This window comes from Saccostrea echinata, unplaced genomic scaffold (genome assembly GCF_033153115.1).
Source record: "Saccostrea echinata isolate AGI-Se365-2 ecotype Australia unplaced genomic scaffold, CSIRO_AGI_Sech_v1 ptg000009l, whole genome shotgun sequence".
In the NCBI taxonomy this organism is placed as follows: Eukaryota; Metazoa; Mollusca; class Bivalvia; order Ostreida; family Ostreidae; genus Saccostrea; species Saccostrea echinata.
Window position 1 is genome coordinate 44,421,529 of NW_026889758.1, and position 21,238 is coordinate 44,442,766.

The following is a 21,238-nucleotide window of genomic DNA, read 5'->3' on the forward strand; positions in this document are numbered from 1 at the left end:
CCATAATCTAATTAAAAGCAAGTCCAGTAGTGTGCATTCTTAGATGTTGACATCCATGCAAGTTTGGTCCACATATATAGGGCTTATAGTTACTTTAGAATGAACCTCCTCCAGAAACTTTAACGTAATGTCACTCATTAGGAAAATGTAGTCGTCAGATTTAGCAAGCCTGGTAGTGTGCATCCTTAGATGAATCATCCTGAAAGTTTGGTCAAAATAGGGATTTTGGTTACTAATAAATAAGACCTGCTCCAAAAACTTAAACCTTGTTACTCATCAGGAAAATGTAGGCCAGACAAAGCATCTGAGGCATAAACCTGGTAGTGTGCATCACTAGATGTATCATATCCATGCAAGTTGTGTCAATATAGGGCATATATTTACTTGTAAATGAGACCTGCTCCAAAAACTTTAACCTGCTCCAAAAACATCAAATTGGTAATTCTTTAGCTGAAATTGGAGCATCTGAAACATTTACTAGAAGCATCATCCATGCATCTTTGATTAATATAGGACACAGAAGTTACTGAAAGGAAATTTGCTCTGAAAACTTTAACCTGGGAAGCCAGCACCAATTTTATTGCATTAAAGCTCCCCCTAACTACGTTGAGGTGAGCTAAAAATCTTCTCGGCAACAACAAGGTCATGATTAGTGATATTAAAAGTGCAAGGATCCTCGGTGCAAAATTAAGTTTGTGCAAATCATGGTCCCCTTGTGTAGGGTGCCGGAGGCACAAATTAGTAGATACATATTCTATACATTTGAATTTTTAAGTATCCTTTTTTCAAGAACAGCAGGGACATGCTTAGTGCTAAAATAGTCGTACACTTAGGCACTCCTGGAGAGCCAAGGAATGCATGCTGGCATAGGGATAACCTCCTCCGAGGCACAGAAAATACATCCCTCACACATAGCTGCACAGTCAAGGGCAATGTACAACAGAGCTTTAGCACAATGAAAATCACAGTCCACTAAGATTGCGTGAATTCGTGTGGCTTCAAAGTCATACAGCACATACCACGAAGGGAGGCCGAAAAAATGTACAACCCTGGTGAAAGTTGCATCCATGGTAAAGGTTTGCAAGGAGCAACTAAAACTTTTAACTTATACGGTCGTAGTAATTCACATGGCCCAAAAAAACTTAATTATGGAATAAAACGACGTGAATTCTGCCTCGGATAATTTTCTAAGAAAGTGACGCTAACTGGCCAAAACATGGGTTGAAATAGGAGATTACCGTAATTTGATTGGATAGCACAGATGCCGAATTTGAAAATAAGAAAGCAAGCAATATTATTGGATAACAATGACATAAATAGGTGGCGCTAGCTAACTCCTGATAGGAGGCACTAAAACCAGGAGAACCGCTCAATTTGATTGGATAAATCATAGAATTGTCCTCCGGGCAGAACCCATCTTAAATATAACAAATGGACTCTTCTAGCGGAAGATCCCATTGTGACAAACATAAACAAACAAAGAGCAAGCGAAGACAGGAGAATATAATGTAAATTAATAATCATTAAACAACATTAATAACACAATAAAAATTAATGTTCCTAAGACCAGCAGAGCATTAATTGTGATAGATGATATTATCCCTGTGTGGTTTATTTGAAATAGGGTGGTCCCATAGGAATATCTACTGGGAAAATCTAAAGCTAGAAATATGTCCATAGGACATGAATGCCCCAGCTAGGGTTAATTAATTATGCAACATGGAAAAAAGTACTTTCTTCTATGTTTAGCATTAGGACAAATAGTTAGTTCAAGGTCACAAGGAAGGTTAATGTCAGCAAATTATGTCACAGTTAAATAATACTTACAAATTTGTATTAGTGTATTAATTTGATAGAAGTATCTAAAATAATTTCTTTAAAACTGGGTTTGAAACATCATGCATATACTAATAAACAGTAATGTCAAAAGTCGAAGCAACTTAGATGAGACTTAGCTAAGTATGTTTTAAAAAATCTCTTTCTCAAGAACAACAGAATTAATGTAACAATAAGGATGAGCATTGTGGCACATATCTTTTCATTTGTGCATGCATAAATTCAACTGTCGATATTAATCCATTTGAAGAGAGCAACAAAGTCGTATTTAGAAATCATGACTTTGCACCTCATTTCAACAAAATACTGCATTAAAAAATCAGAATTGAAGATACCATTACAAGTATTTTTTTTTGGAAGAGATTTCAATTATTTGAATTGATACATTATACATATCAAAATAATTGATATCTTCCAATGATTAGAGATATATCATGATCAGGTGTGCCAACATTAAGGAGATAGGTGAACATGATGGCTTGCAGAATGCCTATAGATTCAGATATATACAAATCATATTTAATTTGTGATTTAGTCTTTGGAGTAAAGTTCACAATATTGAAATTTATGAAATTATATGATAAACAAAACTTTTCTGAAGAAAATTTTCTCAGCAAAAATTATTCTGTTATTAAAAAATTATGGAATTCCATATACGACAGCCAACTGCGTACTGCCAACTGTCACTGCTTACTGCCAGCTGTCACTGCTTATAGATGATATTGCCTATTTTGTTATCTTAATACTTTAATGCGCATGCTTGAATATATCATATCACTGCAAACGATAGTTATATTCTGCCGCCTATCTCCGAATACTTTTAAAATGTTAACATATTTGAATGATTTTTCAGATTTATATAGATATTTATGTAAAATTTCATTATAAAACATAACTTATGTGGGAAAACAAATGGAGAGAAGTTTATAATTTTGGTAAACCTTGTGTGTTTTTTTCACTGTAGAAATCAACAGGAATGGAAATTTTTTTTACTATTTTTACAAATTCATACCAATGGTTTTGTTGTTTCAGCTAAGGGAATTGGGGGGGGGGGGGATGTTAAAAAATATAAGATATAAAAGATATATGAAAAATTCTTTTGAATACAGTAACATGATATTTTTAAAACATGCTAATTTCAGAGATTTTTGATTTTTATTTTAATGAGTGTATTTATACACACCTAGAAAAACACATAATACACAAAATCATCCTTAAACCAAAGCCTATGGCAATAATAACAAAAATTGGCAGATCCAGGACTTTTTAAACTGTGAAGGCGAGGATGGAGTATATCGGAAGAAAGAGTATTTCCTCATAAAAACAAAACATCTAAATCCCACACTTTCTTGCAGGCAGATGATTCAATTTTTTGATGGGTGGGGGATGGAGGGTTTCACATACGACAAGAGAACAAACTTTTAGTAGGTCTTGGGTAACATTTTGGTATATGTATCATTGTATTCATAGTAGAAATTTTACAAAACTCATAATAACATAACTTTTGTCGAGGGTAAAACATGTAATATCTTTTAGTGTTTCTTTTTACCCTAAATGAAAAGAACATGTATTTGAGATTTTTATACGTGTCATATTTAAATCAAATTAATGGGTTATGTTAGGTCTGTAGAAACATTGGTGGTGTTAGCTGCGGAGAGAAAGGGGGGGGGGGGGTAAGGGTTTTACAGTTATGCTCCCTCAATAATGATGCCTGTGACCTTTTTAATTATTTGTCAGGGGATTTTGGTTGGATTGTCCCCCCCTCTCCCCAGGGTTGAAATTACTTCTTGTATTGCTTAGGATCTACTATTTTAAGGAATGAATTTAATAGCTACCCAATCTATACAGTATAAACTGGGTTGGAAAAGTTTAGGCTTTATAAACTGCCAAGAGGTTTCTAGAAAAGCGTAAACTGTTCCAACCCAGTTTATACCGTATAAATTGGATAGCTATTAAATTCATTTCTTATAATTTAATTTTCATTCATTTAGTGTAAGAAAAAAAAGATTATTGCCCTTAAAAAATGACTTCAAATTGTACAAAATTTAAATGTAACATAAGGCGGATCGATACATTTTTGACTCAAGTAATTGAGATGTAGGCAACCCATATTATACGATATAAAGTAAAATTTTTATCTTTTCAAAAGCATTTCTCATATAAATAGATTACATATATCAACAAATGTTACACAAAGATTCTACAGATTCTACTAAAAGTTTGGCCCCCAGTTTTATCTGACGTTATATACACTTTTACCACCACCACCCCCACCTTGTTAAAAAAAGCTATTGAATTATTTTCCTGCAAATGCAATGCCAAAAAAAGGTATAATATTTATAATGCGAATTAAAAAAAATGCAGTGAGCAGTTGGCTGTTGTATATGGAATTCCATAAAAAATAGTGTGATATTCGTGGGTTTCTAATCCTAGCAATAAAAATCCTAAGTATCAATTTCCTTTGATAACCACTATGCTGCACAACTCCTGATGAATAGCAGCATTTAGATCATGTTTGTGATATGACTCTTGACTAAATGGTCTCTAAATATTTCTCAGAAAGATACAAATGTTGTCATAAAAGTGTACTTTTAAGTGATGGTGGGTCTTTGCTCCATGTTTTTGTTCACCAAAAAATGTATAGTTTAACGCAAACTTTGAGGATAAACTTTCAAAAAAATGAAGCATTTAAGACCCATTCATATCGAAAAGTTGTGTAATATAGTAGTAGATAATGATCCTTTTTGAACTCTTTAGTGTGTGTATGCTATTTTATAAGCAAATAATTTCAATCTTTGTGAGATTTTTTGCAAATTGTAGAAATTTTACATTAAGTACCGGTATACTATGTTAGATGAAATACCACACAAAATTTTGTTATAACTGAGATTTAATTTTTTACCTTCATGTTTGTTGCACTATAGGTATTCTGCTTGTCATCTGCCCATTTTCTTTGGCAGACATTCAGTAATGTCAATATGTCATAAGATACCAAAACTTCTCCTCTGCTTTTAAGGGCTTGGAACCTTCTGCTTGAAAAAACATGCAAATATGTTAATTCAAGCAGGCAGCATTAAAAGTTTTGTGCCTTTTTGTTTTGCTCCTTTATATATATTTTTTTCTTTCAAATCTGTTTTTCTTTGTTTTCTTTCTTTCTTTTCTTTTGTTTGTTTTTTTGTTTGTTTTTTTTTTTTTGTTGTTTTTTGTTTTTGTTTTTTTTTTGTTGTTTTTTTTTTTGTCTTTTTTTTTTTTTTTGTCTTTTTTTTTTTTTGTCTTTTTTTTTTCCTGGCTTTTTTTGTTTGTTTGTTTTGTTTTCTTTTTTTTGCACAATGAAATCAGACATTAAATTCACAAACATTCACAAATCACTATTTTACATAAACAAATCATTGACAGGTACAATTTGACATTCAAAAATCACAATTTGACATTCAAAAATCATAATTTAACATTAACAGAACACAATTTAACATGTTCAAATCCCATTACTTTAGTTACAAAGTTACTTTAGATACAAATCATAATTTCACATCAAAATTTATAATCAATTACTTTTACTGAAGATTTAGTCAGTATATAATGCATTCAATTTCACAATAAGCTAATAATCGGAATTGATTACTGGTACAGTAGCTGACAGAATTTGTACATTCCAGGAACAAGCTAATTTAATATTTAACAATCATTATATCTGCAACATATATGATTTTTTTGATTTTAGATAAAATGAAAACAGATTATTAAAGACAAAGCAGCCTACAACTAGTTGCGTTTTCAACCCCTCCTCCCCAGGCCAGCCTGGCAACCGTAGCGGCCAAGGATCCACGAAGCTCCAACCAGTAATGCCCCAGGGTATCGACAAGGTCTACTTACAACTAGCTTTCAACTACTTCATCTAAACATTTTATATAAAATGTAACAAACTAAGTAAAATAACATTAGAGCAAAACAATAGATAAAGATATTTACATTACATTGGCACAGAGAAAAAGAATGGGGTCAGTGTGGGAGGAAACCGGAGCCCCCGGAGAAAACCCACGTGTCTGAGTGGGTGACCCCATACCCTCTTACAACTCAGACACCCATTTCCAAAACAAATGTTTCAAAAAAAATTCAAAAAATTGTTTTGGATTATAACATTGTAAACTGGATGTGCTTGTGTATGCAAAATAATCTGGATTTCTTCATGGTCATCTATCTTTGTCTTTGTCCACATGCGATCACAAGGATATGCCTCTTCAATACTTCTATTTTCTATCAATGAATGAGAAAAAAAGGTAATTAACCAATAGGATCAATGAAGTAAAATGAAGAACAGAGTCTTACAAAATGGCATACTTGGGTGACTTATTTCCATACCTGAGGACTCCTTGTCGTTCATAATGTCAAGCACATCCACATGACTTTATCTCATGAGTCTCCTACTGGGTACTGTCATCAAAGCACACTATAACATAGAAGTTAATACTTCACCATCTATCTAAGTATAAACAGAAATTAATAAAAGAATATTAACAGACATATATCTAATGACCCAAGTCAAAGTGGAAGGCAGTTCTTTAGCAGTTTTTTAACCTTAACAGTTCAGTGCTTTAGCAGTTCTTAGACAGTTTACTAGCCTTCTCCTCTGTTGGTGGCAGAAGGTTTTTGTCATACTGATCATTAGGCAGTTTTCTTAGCAGTCCACAATTAAAGCAGTACTTAGCCAGTTCATTAGCAGTAACTTAGCAGTTGCTTAGCAGTTTCCTTAGCAGTATCTTAGCAGTCAATAGGAAGGTTAAGGAGAACTGCTTAAAAACTGCTTAATAACTGCTAAAGGTGTTTTCTTTTGTTTGCTCTACTTATATGGAAATGACTCTGAGTGACCTACATATAAATTTGAAAATTGATTAACTGCTTAAAAACCGGTAAAAAGAATGCTATAAGTACTATATATATTCTTGTCTACTTATAAGAAGATAACACCACCCATATACATGATATATGAATACAAAAATGCATATAATTTATGCTATTGAAAAAATAACATCACATATGGGAATTTAACTTAGTATTGAGATTTAGATCAGGTATGAATTGTATTAAATAAGTCCTTTCATTAAGTCCATTTTCTTGCATAAACGAGTGGCAACTTTAGAGCTTGGTTAATTAATACAGTGGACTAATCTACAGATCCCTCTATCAGTATAGCTTAATTAAATTTATCTGCAAATATTTTGAATTTATACTAAGTACTAATAATTAAAATACAAACTAGATTATACGTTTTATAGTTTAACAGTTATCCAAATGAGAGTGGGGATGACTATTATATCACAAGCCCACACACTTACCATATTTTCTGAAGCATAATACTTTACTGCCAACAAATCTTTTAAAAATTTTCCTATATCACTCAATTCCATTGTTGCTGAATGCATGTATGATCAGATTTTTATAATAATGATTTCCCATCTCATGGAATTTAATTCAGATACACTTGTCACTAAATATTATGTTCACATCCAATCCTGGATGTGGTGATCACAGATAATTGTATTTTCCAAAGCATATATTTTACTTCTTCACTGTATGGGTATAAATATATATAATATTCCAGACCATCACAAACATCTTCACAATTTGTAATTTTGAACTGATGTGGAAAAGGCGCACAAATCTTGACTTGCTTTCCTCATTGGATACAACCCTTTAGTTTCAAGCAACCAAGGGGGACACAGCAGGTTGTTAATGTAACTAGAGGACTGGATTTGCAAGTTGATGGGATAAAGATTAGAAGCTCATATGCTCATGCTTTTTATAATATGAAGCCTCAATTTATTATAAACTATTGTATCATTTCTAGTAAGATTTTTAGTATATATTTTTTTCTTTCTAATTTTATTTTCTGTATAAGAAACTCCTGCCTGGCCCCCAATTATTTGTGACGTTATCATCAGGAAGCATTAACAGTAACACATGGGCAGTAATGAAGGCTAGTGAAAGTTAGGACCACCAAGAGTGAAAAAGTGTTGAATTACTTCTTATAAGAAGTCGAAATGAATTAGTTGCACTTTTAGCAGTTTTGAGAAACTGCTTGTTTGACTGCTTAAGTTTGTTCAATACTGAACTGCTTACACAAATTCTTAGCAGTTTTTTAACCAGTCTGTAAGCAGTTTTAAGGAATGCTAAGACTAAGACTGTTAAGAACTGCCTAAAAACTGCCAAAAAATTGCCAGACTGCCTAATAACTGTTTATAAACTGCTAAAATAAGCAGTTCACTTTGACTTGGGGAAATATTATAATGCTCTAAGATATCTTTTTGCTGTACTTTTTCAAAAAAAGATGTTGGATCATTGATTATGTCACATACCTGATCAGTGACAGTTCTCCACAGGGATAAGTCTTGCTGTTGTGAAGGTCATCATCCATCAGTCTCGTCTTTTCTAGTTGCTTCCACCAATTCCTGTCTGACTGTGGCTGTTCATTTCCACATCTTAGAGGGTCAACATCCATCAGTCTTGTCTTTCCCAGGTTTTTCCACCAATTCCTGTCTGGTGTAGAAGCTCATTTCCACATTTTAGAGGGTCAACATCCATCAGTCTGGGTACAGTCCACTAATACATTTAATTCCTATAGGTGACAATGTTAATGTTTTCTCACACAGCTTCTCCCCTAATTTTCATTGAAGGATGGGACACCCCTTAAGTGAAATCTCATCAATTTTTCTCTATCTGGTTAAAATCTCAAGGTGCACATGGCATATGTCAGATTCGTTTTCCAGCAAAATGCACATGTTCGCAAAAACATCTGAAAATGAAAGTAAAAGTAAGGTAATTCCCAAAGTCAGGGTATGCATTCATGCACATATCAAACAATTCAATTCTTTTTCTTTCAAAGTTACACAAAAATGAAATGGTTTTGAATGTGGGATTTCTTCTTCTTTCAAACATATATTAAGCATCTTTAGTTCCAGGTTAGATTGACAAGGACGTACAGTAGTAAACACTGAATTTCATATTGTACAAATGTATGTAGCATTGAATTGTTTTTTCATGTAGCCCAACCTGCCAATTATGGACAGTTAGTGTATCTGGTCATACATGTTCGAATGAAGTGATCAAATTCATGTGTTATGCTTGGTATCTAATTGAAAATGAACATCCTAAAAATTAATATTTATCACTTGCGGTGTTGTCTCTGCATGTTAATTCTAATGCAAGAGGACTGTTTTTACCATTCATTCATTCTGACTTTGTGAGCAGACTATAAATTTCACAATACTAATGTAAATAAGTTGCTGGTCATCCTGTTTCCACAATAAGTGAAATGATGAAAAAAATTACATTTTGCATCTATGTCACCTTTTAGATCTTGCATATTCTAAATGTAAATTTATTAATACTCGTTTGTTAATGTGATTACGATCAACATATGACGTTGAAGTCGTAAATAATGCCATAAACACAACATTTTGGCAATGTTAAAGCAACTTTGAAATTATTTAGCAAAAAACTAGTGAGAAGACGTATTGATTTTTTTTATCTCAATAGGTTAAATTTTACCTCATCTTGACATTTTGAAATTCCTAATTCGTCTACATCTTTAAAAAGTTATCCAACCTTTTTTAAAGAAACTCTTTTTGCAAAATTAGCTTGAAAAAGTAATTTTTCTATATATTTCAATAGTAAAACATAAAAAAGAGTAGTAAAAACTATACCACGTTTACAGTTACATAGCAATAAAATTACATAGGCAAATTTAATAAAAATTACACTTAATATATGCTGTAAATTCTACGGAACATATTGCATTATATCAAATTTTCAGGATATGTTTTCAGTAAACCCGCGACCTACCTTAAAATTCAAAACCTTTTTTCTTTGTAATAGTACTATGAACATATATTCCAATGCTATCTTAAAAATGGTACTTATTTGCCACTTAAAATGATTTCTTTTTGATTTTCATAAGAGTAGTACTGGCTTAATGAAAAATCTATATGCTTTTTGTTGACATTTTTAACAAGAATTAAGCATACTTTTCTGTCATTGAATGCATTTGTGTATCTACATATATCTATTCATGTATGTCAAAAGTAATAACTTGTATTTAAGATATTTTTCTTACATCTAAATATCAATACTCCAGTGTGCAATTTTTGTTTTCATTATTATCAAAAGATATTCAATGTATGCATTATGTATGTATGACAATGTATGTCAAAGAGTTTAGACAGTATTTGACGTAACTATTAATAGAATACATCTTCAATATTCAGTGTGAGCATGGAACATTGTCTTTGGTATATAATCCTTCAATTTCAGCCATATAAAATGAGAAAGAAGTTGTACAGTTTTTCCAGTGACTAAGTAAATATTATGCACTATAATGACAAAAACCACATGTAGCTGTTTAATAGTAAACACATAGTAGACTGTTATGCTTTGCAACGTAACACATTCAATTGATTGGAGAATGGGTTTGACGAAAATATCGTCATGTGATGAAAAATACCTTCCATAAAAGGTAGTGTACTGGACCTGATTATAAGCTTCGAAGAAATTATATGTTCCTGAACCCTCTGGCATTCCCACTGTGGGAATCCCACATGAAATAATATGAAAAATTGTTTCCTCACAGAAGCTACACAATTTATGCCCTGTTCACACAGGTGGTTTAATTCCAATAAAATGCAAGTTACTGCAAATTCAACTTGAACCACATTCACTTGGAAAATTTAATGTGAATTAGTTTAATTCAAATTAACTGCCTATCAAATTATTTTACATTAGCTCCATGTGAATGCTAAGCAAAGCTAATTCGAATTAAATTCTGATGCTGTGTTCAGCAAAACTCATTTAGTACGTACATGGATGTAGGGGATTCATGGATATGGCAAAGTTTTTTGGAATCCCCAGCGAAATTCTTAACAAATCCTAGGAAAATATTACAGTTAGCTAAGATATGTTAATTTATTCTAAATTGTAGCCATTGAAATTTGGAACTTTTTATTAATAAGATACTAGTAATCTTGGATCATGATTATGTCACATACCTGATCAGTGTCAGTTATCTGCTGTGAAATGTCTTGAAGGGGGGGGGTAACATCCATCAGGCTTGTCCTCCTCCATTTGTTTCTGTAGCTGCTGTTTCTGTAGCTGCTGTTTCCACATCTTGGAAAGTCAATGTCCATCAGGCATGTCTCCTCCAGTTGTTTCCACCAAGTCCTGTTGGTCGCAGCTGCTGTTTCCACATCTTGGAAAGTCTGCGTCCATCAGGCATGTCTCCTCCAGTTGTTTCCACCAAGTCCTGTTGGCTGCAGCTGCTGTTTCCACATCTTGGAAAGTCAACGTCCATCAGGCATGTCTCCTCCAGTTGTTTCCACCAAGTCCTGTTGGTTCCAGCTGCTGTTTCCACATCTTGGAAGATCAACATCTATCAGCCTTGCACCTCCAGTTGTTTTCAACAAGTTCTGTTGAGTGCAGCTGTTCTTTCCACATCTTGGAGATTTATTGTCCATCAGACATGCATATTCCATTTCCACCATGTCCTGTTGTTTTCTTCACTCAAAACTGAAATGTAGATATCACTGCAAAATACAACAAAGAACATTAGAAACATGCTTAATTCTGATACCATCAACAAATAACTAATACTGATATATATATTTTATATATATATATTGGTATGTATATATATGATATACATGCCAATAACAAATAACTAATACTGACATACCAATAACAAATACCTAATACTTACATACCAATAACAAATACCTTAATTATACTGACATAACAATAACAAATAACTAAAACTCATCACAAATAACTAAAACTCATAACAATAACAAATAGCTTAAACTCATAACAATTAAAACACAATAACAAATACCCAATACTGATATACCAATAACAAATAACTAGCACTCATAACAAAAACAAATAACTAAAACTCATAACAATAACAAATAACATAATCATAACAACAACAAAAAGATTATACTAATAACAATTATAACAAAATACTTAACTTACCAAATCAACATAACAGAGAACAAACAAAACTTGAATTAACAAATGTCTAACAAAAAAAAATGTCATGTAACAAATAACTAATATAATGTACAAAACTAACAAAATAAACATTAGATAAATAATATTATCTAAAAATAAACAAATAACTTACAACTAACAACAGTAACAAAGGAAGAACTATAACAAATAACTAAGATAACAAAACAACCTAACATTAACATAATAAAAACAAAACAACATAACAAAAACCTCCATTCCAGCGTTGTTGGGATGCTGTTCCAATCCAAGTGCCCAGCCGCCTCCAAGTCCTTATTCCACCATCTCCAACGATGAGGTCCCGGCAAAGAGAAAAAAGAGAAGATTAGACAAATCAAAAACAACACAACAAAAAACTATTACTGTACAAAAGATGTGCTGAGAGTGGGGGAGGGAAGGGAAATGTTAGTACTTAGTAAGGGGTGCCAAAATAATAATGAAACGATCTTACCTCTGCTATTTCTTAGTGACTAAGAAATACCTCCATTCCAGCGTTGTTGGGATGCTGTTCCAATCCAATGTGCCCAGCCGCCTCCAAGTCCTTATTCCACCATCTCCAACGATGAGGTCCCGGCAAAGAGAAAACAGAGAAGATTAGACAAATCAAAAACAACACAACACAACAAAAAACTATTACTGTACAAAGGATGTGCTGAGAGTGGGGGAGGGAAGGGAAATGTTAGTACTTAGTAGGGGGTGCCAAAATAATAATGAAACGATCTTACCTCTGCTATTTCTTAGTGACTAAGAAATACCTCCATTCCAGCGTTGTTGGGATGCTGTTCCAATCCAATGTGCCCAGCTGCCTCCAAGTCCTTATTCCACCATCTCCAACGATGAGGTCCCGGCAAAGAGAAAACAGAGAAGATTAGACAAATCAAAAACAACTCAACACAACAAAAAAACCTATTACTGTACAAAAGATGTGCTGAGAGTGGGGGAGGGAAGGGAAATGTTAGTACCGGTACTTAGTAGGGGGTGCCAAAATAATAATGAAACAATCTTACCTCTGCTATTTCTTAGTGACTAAGAAATACCTCCATTCCAGCATTGTTGGGATGCTGTTCCAATCCAATGTGCCCAGCCGCCTCCAAGTCCTTATTCCAATGTGCCCAGCCGCCTCCAAGCCCTAATTCCACCATCTCCAACGATGAGGTCCGGCAAAGAGAAAACAGAGAAGATTAGACAAATCAAAAACAACACAACAAAAAACTATTACTGTACAAAAGATTTGCTGAGAGTGGGGGAGGGAAGGGAAATGTTAGTACTTAGTAGGGGGTGCCAAAATAATAATGAAACGATCTTACCTCTGCTATTTCTTAGTGACTAAGAAATACCTCCATTCCAGCGTTGTTGGGATGCTGTTCCAATCCAATGTGCCCAGCCGCCTCCAAGTCCTAATTCCACCATCTCCACCGATGAGGTCCCGGCAAAGAGAAAACAGAGAAGATTAGACAAATCAAAAACAACACAACACAACAAAAAACTATTACTGTACAAAAGATGTGCTGAGAGTGGGGGAGGGAAGGGAAATGTTAGTACCGGTACTTAGTAGGGGGTGCCAAAATAATAATGAAACGATCTTACCTTTGCTATTTCTTAGTGACTAAGAAATACCTCCATTCCAGCGTTGTTGGGATGCTGTTCCAATCCAATGTGCCCAGCCGCCTCCAAGTCCTTATTCCAATGTGCCCAGCCGCCTCCAAGCCCTAATTCCACCATCTCCAACGATGAGGTCCGGCAAAGAGAAAACAGAGAAGATTAGACAAATCAAAAACAACACAACAAAAAACTATTACTGTACAAAAGATTTGCTGAGAGTGGGGGAGGGAAGGGAAATGTTAGTACTTAGTAGGGGGTGCCAAAATAATAATGAAACGATCTTACCTCTGCTATTTCTTAGTGACTAAGAAATACCTCCATTCCAGCGTTGTTGGGATGCTGTTCCAATCCAATGTGCCCAGCCGCCTCCAAGTCCTTATTCCAATGTGCCCAGCCGCCTCCAAGTCCTTATTCCACCATCTCCAACGATGAGGTCCGGCAAAGAGAAAACAGAGAAGATTAGACAAATCAAAAACAACACAACACAACAAAAAACTATTACTGTACAAAAGATGTGCTGAGAGTGGGGGAGGGAAGGGAAATGTTAGTACTTAGTAGGGGGTGCCAAAATAATAATGAAACGATCTTACCTCTGCTATTTCTTAGTGACTAAGAAATACCTCCATTCCAGCGTTGTTGGGATGCTGTTCCAATCCAATGTGCCCAGCTGCCTCCAAGTCCTTATTCCACCATCTCCACCGATGAGGTCCCGACAAAGAGAAAACAGAGAAGATTAGACAAATCAAAAACAACACAACACAACAAAAAACTATTACTGTACAAAAGATGTGCTGAGAGTGGGGGAGGGAAGGGAAATGTTAGTACCGGTACTTAGTAGGGGGTGCCAAAATAATAATGAAACGATCTTACCTTTGCTATTTCTTAGTGACTAAGAAATACCTCCATTCCAGCGTTGTTGGGATGCTGTTCCAATCCAATGTGCCCAGCCGCCTCCAAGTCCTTATTCCAATGTGCCCAGCCGCCTCCAAGCCCTAATTCCACCATCTCCAACGATGAGGTCCGGCAAAGAGAAAACAGAGAAGATTAGACAAATCAAAAACAACACAACAAAAAACTATTACTGTACAAAAGATTTGCTGAGAGTGGGGGAGGGAAGGGAAATGTTAGTACTTAGTAGGGGGTGCCAAAATAATAATGAAACGATCTTACCTCTGCTATTTCTTAGTGACTAAGAAATACCTCCATTCCAGCGTTGTTGGGATGCTGTTCCAATCCAATGTGCCCAGCCGCCTCCAAGTCCTAATTCCACCATCTCCAACGATGAGGTCCCGGCAAAGAGAAAACAGAGAAGATTAGACAAATCAAAAACAACACAACACAACAAAAACTATTACTGTACAAAAGATGTGCTGAGAGTGGGGGAGGGAAGGGAAATGTTAGTACTTAGTAGGGGTGCCAAAATAATAATGAAACGATCTTACCTCTGCTATTTCTTAGTGACTAAGAAATACCTCCATTCCAGCGTTGTTGGGATGCTGTTCCAATCCAATGTGCCCAGCCGCCTCCAAGTCCTTATTCCAATGTGCCCAGCCGCCTCCAAGTCCTTATTCCACCATCTCCAACGATGAGGTCCAGCAAAGAGAAAACAGAGAAGATTAGACAAATCAAAAACAACACAACACAACAAAAAACTATTACTGTACAAAAGATGTGCTGAGAGTGGGGGAGGGAAGGGAAATGTTAGTACTTAGTAGGGGGTGCCAAAATAATAATGAAACGATCTTACCTCTGCTATTTCTTAATGACTAAGAAATACCTCCATTCCAGCGTTGTTGGGATGCTGTTCCAATCCAATGTGCCCAGTCGCCTCCAAGTCCTTATTCCACCATCTCCAACGATGAAGTCCCAGCAAAAAGAGCGGAGAGAAGATTTCAAATATTAAATAGGAAACTGAAAATAAACGGTACTTTATTAGATGCCTGATATTTGACTCTGTGTTGTGGATGATTTACGTACTAGTTTAATTATGAATTGGCTTATGGATTTTAAAATACTAAATTTTAGATTTAAAGAATACAGGTATTTGTATGAATTTAGGTTAATTGATGATCTAGCATATCTCACCACCACCACCACTACTAACCACCCCCAGCCCAACTTCTGTCAAGGACTGAATTATAAATATTTAAACCATGCGTACAATTATCTCATTTTCAACTCCATGAACTAATTTTAATTTCATCACAATGAATGTTATCAAACTTCAGGCAAATTAAGTCTTACACCAATTACAAGAATATTCTGGTATATGTGCATCAGGATTATTCCATAGATGCAAATCCATGCAAATGTTGTCTAATTTGTAGGTTTTATGGTTTCTTGGGAATGGTCCTGCTAAAAATTTTTGTTTTGGTTACCTGGAAAATGTATATCAGTTCATCCAGATAAGTCAGATGCTGCATCTGATGCATGTCTGGTTTATGTGCATCCCTACATATGTAGGTGCATCCATCATACAAGTGTGGTTAAGGTAGGATTTAATTTATAGTTAATTTGCAATAGACCTACTCAAAAACCTTTAACCTGGTCACTTATCTAGAAATGTAGGTCAGGTCTAGCCTGTATTGAGTATCCTATGATGCATCAGCTATATTCGGTCTTGCAAATTTGGATACACATGTCCTTTTAGTTATACTTAAAGAATGAACCTGCTCCAAAATTTTTGTTCAATCAAAATCTTGTATGTCAGACCCAGCATCGAAAGCAAATCTGGTAAGCTGCTTCCTCATTGCAAGTTCAGTCACCATAGGGGTTGAAGTAACTTGGGAATACCAGTAGATCTGCTAAAAAAAACTTAAACCTGGCCACTCATCCTGAAATTTAGGTCAGTGCCAGCATCCCAAGCATCTCTAATAGATCATCATCCATGCAAGTCTGGTCACCTTGTGGCAATTTAGTTTGGTACATGAAGGGCTTATAGCTACTTGGATTTGAATTTTGTTACTACCATAACTTTATCCAGAACCCCAATGTCAATGCTAGGGTAAAGCAATGCTCATCTCAACTTTGTTGTGGTACAAAAATTAAATATACTTACACTCATACTTAGATTTCAAATGTAAGGCTTTTTCCTCACTTTTTGTATAAGTCATTATTTTAGAGCATCGCATGTTTTAGCAAGTAACTTGCATGTAACATTTTATCTGAGGGAAAATGAAGGACTGTTCCTGTACTCCAGACATTAAAAATGTTATGCTTAAAGACATTCAGTAAATATGTGCTTAGTTTTAATATGACAATTTATAATCCTGAAAAACAACCAGAAGTTTCTGATGAGACTGTAGCTTTACTGGTTTGTATCTAACAAAGGAAGAGAAAAGTAGCACTTGCATTGGACTTGCTACTATGCAACAGTAATAAATAGTATAATGATCCTTGTTTTAGTTTTCTGGGGCAGGATTTATTGCAATTAGACTAAAACTGTAGGTGGGAGTAGCGTTTTGAAAGTATTCCACAGAAGTTTCTATTTTTAATAACAATGGCAACGTTTAACACTGTTCATCAAAATCAAAATCTGATATAAAGAATTATGTATTTAAGTGTAGTCTACTTGTGTGCCAAGTTACTGAAATCAGATCAAAACTGTTTGAGGAGTAGCATTTTGAAAAATTGCTAACAGATATACAGACAGCTAGACAGACAGATGGACGACAGACACCTTACTTTCACATAAGCTCTTCTGATCCCTGACCAATAAAGCTCTATACATGTATAACAAGCAAATTCAGAGAATTCTAGTCCCTCATTTTTGGGTCTAATTGGTTAGGATGTTATCATTTGGAGCTTAATATAACTGTCTCTGTCCGGGCTTGTCTGCACATCATGCACAAAAATGTTTTATATTTTGAAAAAAAAATAAATGTTCTGGTGCAATCTGATATGCCAAAATTAGAGTTACTGGAAGTTATTAGTTAAACTGTCTATGTAGTGAGGACAAAAAATCATAGTAATTTCTGAAATGCCTTTTCACAAGTAATGGTTATTATGAATGATAGTATGTTAGTATGAATATCTCAACTGTCTTAATTGTCTCTTCAGATGCAAGTTAAAGCTAAGGTAATTTTTGAAACATAGGTCTAATTTCAAGAACATTAGGTCAAACAAGATGTGTTTGTGAAACACTGATGCTCCCGTATGGCAGCTTATGGCGAAGGTTAAAGTTTCTTCAAATGCAAGTCAAAATCCAGGCCAAAAGATAAAAAATGTTGATACCCAAAGAAAGGTCTTGTCTCGAGGAATACACCTGTGAAATTTGAAAGACCTAGATACAACTGTTCAAAAGTTATGGCGAAGGTTCAAGTTTTTTAAATAAAAGTCAAACGTCAAGGTCAAGGTCAAAGTGGTTGGTATCCAAAGGAAGATCTTGTCACAAGGATTACATATGTGAAGTATGAAAGCCCTAGCACCAACCATTCAGAAGTTATGGCCAAGGTTAAAGTTTTTCAAAAGTATGTCAAACTCCTAGGTCAAGGTCAAAGGGTCAAAGTGGTTGATATCCAGAGGAAGGTCTTGTCACAAGGAATACACATGTGAAGTTTGAAACCCTAAGCACCAACTGTTCAAAAGTTATGGCCAAGGTTAAAGTTTTTCAAAAGTAGGTCAAACTCAAAGGTCAAGGTCAAAAGGTCAAAGTTGTTGGTATCCAAAGGAAGGCCTTGTCACAAAGAATACACATGTGAAGTTTGAAACCCCAAGCACCAACTGTTCAGAAGTTATGGCCAAGGTTAAAGTCTCATAAAATTTTGCAAAAGTGGGTCAAACTCCAAGGTCAAGGTCAAAAGGTCAAATATGATGGTACCCAAAGAAAGGTCTTGTCACAAGAAATACACATGTGAAATATGAAAGTCATAGCTCCAACCAATCAAAAGTTATGGGCAAGGTTAAAGTTGACAACAGACAGACAGACAAACGGACAAACAGACAAACAGGACAAAAACAATATACCCCCGGGATCTTTCGATCCGGGGGCATAAAAATCAATATTCATGTCACAGACTGCTGGCATGCAAAGATATGAAAGCAAAGCCTCTTTAGGAGCAACCATTGCCAAAGTAAAAAAAAATTAAAAGTACATGTATTTCAAACTTAAGGGTCATGAGGTTAAAAATGGTTTTACTTCTTGGAAGTGATTTTCTTAGAGGCCCTGAAATCAATGGCCACTAAAGTAAAGTATATATATACTGGCCTGCTCTGAACTTTCATCACATCTTGTCTATTGAAATGAAATATACATAGTATCTGATCAAGCATTAAGGTCTGACGACACATTGCTCAAATATCTGTTTTGTCATCTCTTTGTAATATTCAATAAATTAATCATAATTATCATTATCTTGTGATTCTTAAACTGTTTTCAGAATGTCTAAGTAGATAAAGATACTAAAAATTACAATATTGACAATTCAAATGATTTCCAATATACTTGTATAGTAAATACCATCCTTTAGTATCTTGAAATGCCTGGTAAAGTACCTTAATTTTTTGTGAGGGAACTTATTAAAGCAGCAATACTTCAGTGAGAAATTCTTGGGAAAAAAAATATATTATTGAGGAACGTGTCAATAATCCGACCTTTACAGAATAATGCTATCATATTTTTCAGGAATGTATTGCAGGTAACCAATTGGCAATTCTGTATTCAATTGCCATCCTGTTAAAACCAATGTTATAATTTTTGAAAAATGTCAATCTTCAAGGTCAAGGTCATGAGGTCAAAACTTAACAAATTTGAAAATTCCTCATCAGAAAACTAGCTAGCGGTAGCGGATTCGGAACATCTAATTTTAATTAGATTGAACCAGTATCTGAAGCAAGTTGGATAGTGTCCATCCCTATATACATCATCCATGCTAGTTTGGTTCAGGTAGCATTTAAAAAGGTTAGTTCAGTTCCAGCATCTGAAGAGGTTGGGTAGTGTACATACCCAGATGCATCATCCATGAAAGTAAAGTTCAGGTAAGGTTGATAGCTACTTGGAAATGAACCTGTTTCCCAAACTGTAACCTTAAATGTAGGTCAGATCCAGCACCCAAAGCAAGTATGATAGTGTCCATCCCTAGATGCATCATCCATGCAAGTTTGGTCCAGATAAGGCTTAGAGTTAATTGAGAATGGACTTGCTTCTAAAGCTTTGACATCTACGCTAAAGCCGATGCTAATGCCAATGCTGGGGGTATAGCATATAGCGACATGAGATTTAGAGCTTTCTTAACTTTGTTGCAAAAGAGCAGCAGTAATTTTGATAACTGCAAGGTAATCAGGATATAAATATTTTTGTGGGAAATGTTTGACACCTTCAATCCCCATGTTTTGTTAACCAAGCACAGTCAGTCACATGTTATTGATTCCAGTGTTTTGAGAGTGAGAAAAATGGCAGTTTCTGGTAAACAATTTGATCAAAATAAAGGACAAATTTTCATTTTCGATTAATTTTGATGTCCAGTCTGTGAATAAAGGCCAAAATTACACATTTTTTGTACAGCTGGTAGACTACATATGAAGTACATATCTGAGAAAAATGAATGAGATTAAATGTTTTCCCAGACATATTTTGGTAATGCAAGAGAAACCCAAGAAAAAACAATGTTGTGATTATCTGTGTTCAATAAAAATTTTCCATTCATTAGAATTTCATCTATATCTACTTCAGTATAAAGTATTGATTAGTAAATTGAATATACTGAGAAATTTTCCAAAGTATAATAACAGAATTAAAACACATAATATTGAGTTATCATAATTTACAAAATAGTAAGTAGGTATCACCACTTCAATTCATCATTTTTTTGTTTCTGTAACTTTGACCAGTAAAAGCAATCTGATTAATTAAGGGTTCCAGACATATTTTCAAACTGTAAAAAAACATCTGTATGTGTTAACTGTTAAATTAATATACATGTTTTCATAAATTATAAAAGGTTTGGAAATTTAAATGCTACCATAACTTTGAGATTTCTCTACTGATCTTGATTCCTCATCAGAATTGACCCTAAAGTCATAAAGAATGAGCCTCCAATGTAAATATTGCCAGGATGCAAAGTTAATAACTTTTATTATTCTACAATGACCAGGTTGTTGGCGAAAGACATTTTAAAAGATGTATTTTTTATTGGCCTGAGAGGCAAGAAAAATATTCAACAAGAGGCCCATGGGCCACATTGCTCACCTGAGTTACTATGGCGCTACTGTTCTCCATCTGCAGCTTTTTAAAACTTTCATCATATATTGTAGCCCCACCTTATTCCCAGGAGTCATGGATTAAACAAATTTGAATCTACACTATCTACATCTATATAAGTATGACTAATCATGGATAATTTGTTGTTCTTGTATAAAAACTAGATATGACACAAATGCCCCCCTCCCCCCTTTTGACAAGCAAGTTTAAAATATATATGAAAGTAACAATAGGTGGAAATTGCACGAACATCACAAAAATATAATATCAATTTGCTGCTTTTGTTTTCTGGAATCAAAATTGTCTATACCATAACATACATAAGCTGCTTGAAATTGTGAGCAAAACATCCTTATTTTTCCATTACCCCTTATTCTTCACTTTGAAAACTGCACTGAAACTCAATGCAAAAAAATAATAACAACAAAATCCCCACAAAATTAATATAAATATACTGTAATTTCACCATCAACAAATTAATTTGAATTTAAAACAACAAAATATAGAAGCTATACATTGATCAAAATTCCAACTTTCCTTAAATTT

At 34.4% G+C, this 21,238-nt stretch overlaps 1 long non-coding RNA gene across 1 annotated transcript; it reads right to left on the reverse strand.

The window, feature by feature from the left end:
• Positions 1-5,177: 5,177 nt before the first annotated feature.
• LOC133183784 (uncharacterized) lies at positions 5,178-11,119 on the reverse strand. Its single transcript, XR_009720725.1, has 4 exons — positions 10,875-11,119; positions 8,190-8,626; positions 6,196-6,283; positions 5,178-6,090 (listed from the first exon to the last, which is right to left on the reverse strand). It is a non-coding gene; the product is annotated as an uncharacterized LOC133183784 (long non-coding RNA).
• Positions 11,120-21,238: the final 10,119 nt, after the last annotated feature.